Source organism: Sorex araneus, chromosome 2, assembly GCF_027595985.1.
Source record: "Sorex araneus isolate mSorAra2 chromosome 2, mSorAra2.pri, whole genome shotgun sequence".
NCBI classification, from domain to species: domain Eukaryota; kingdom Metazoa; phylum Chordata; class Mammalia; order Eulipotyphla; family Soricidae; genus Sorex; species Sorex araneus.
Genome location: NC_073303.1, coordinates 350,769,366 through 350,770,406, shown reverse-complemented (window position 1 = coordinate 350,770,406; position 1,041 = coordinate 350,769,366). Strand labels below are relative to the sequence as shown.

Genomic DNA, 1,041 nt, shown 5'->3' with positions numbered 1-1,041 from the left:
CCCATTGAGTCCAGAGTACAAGATCACACAGCTGCGTCTCCTGGAAGAGAACATAAACTGAGGCTCTTATAAACATGCCACTGGACTCCGACCAGGGGTGTCCCAGAGGGGGGTGGGTGAGAACCCTCCCCGCCCCAAGGGACCTAGCCCCAGCAGCCGACCTTCACTACCCCACCGCTGCCACACTCCAAGCCACTTTCCACATGCTCAGGCTGAGCTTCAAGCATGAGTGAACGTGCTCCTGGACCGCGCGGCCCCAAACATCATCATAAGGGGGAATATATACATATATGCCTCTCAGTGAGCCCGGCAAGCTACCAAGAGTATCCCGCCCGCAAAGAAGAGCCTGGCAAGCTCCCCGTGGTGTATTGGATATGCCAAATACAGTAAAAAAAAAAAAATAGGTCTCATTCCCCTGACCCTGAAAAGAGCCTCCAATTGTTGGAAAAAATGAGTAAGGAGAGGCTACTAAAATCTCAAGGCTGGGCTGGGAAGAATGGAAATATTACTGGCACCCGCTCCAGTAAATTGATGAACAATGGAATGACAGTGATACAGTGAATATTCTGATAATAGGAATGTATGTATCTATATGTACTTACCAGTTATGTAAAGCAAAATATCTAAATTTTTTTCTTAGTAATTCCTTTTTATTCCCCCCAGGGGATAACTCGAACACAGTCCGCAGGTACCACAAATTAATCACTGGCGTTTCCCACATTTGGGAAAATCGTAGGGATCAGCACATCCAGAGTACAAAAGATAACCCTTGTCCTGGGAAAACCACCTTCATGATCATGGTGTGATCCCTGCCAGGTAAGGATTCTTTTTGTAATTCTTTTTTCTTTCCTCACAGTTTTTTGTTTTTCTTGTTTTTTTTTTCCAATGCAAACTCTATTTTACTAATTTTAATTAAATTCATGACATTTTTTGTCTGAAGGGTTTTTTTGTTTGTTTTGTTTTGTTTTTGTGCTTCTTAGGTCACACCTAGTGATGTTCAGGGATTACTCCTGGTTCTGCACTCAGCAATTACTCCCGGCA

The 1,041-nt window shown here is 44.1% G+C and overlaps 1 non-coding gene across 1 annotated transcript; it reads right to left on the bottom strand.

Annotated features, from left to right (window-relative positions):
* Positions 1–660: 660 nt before the first annotated feature.
* LOC129402645 (U1 spliceosomal RNA) lies at positions 661–824 on the bottom strand. The gene has a single exon (XR_008628755.1). It is a non-coding gene; the product is annotated as a U1 spliceosomal RNA (small nuclear RNA).
* Between the last annotated feature and the right edge of the window lie 217 nt (positions 825–1,041).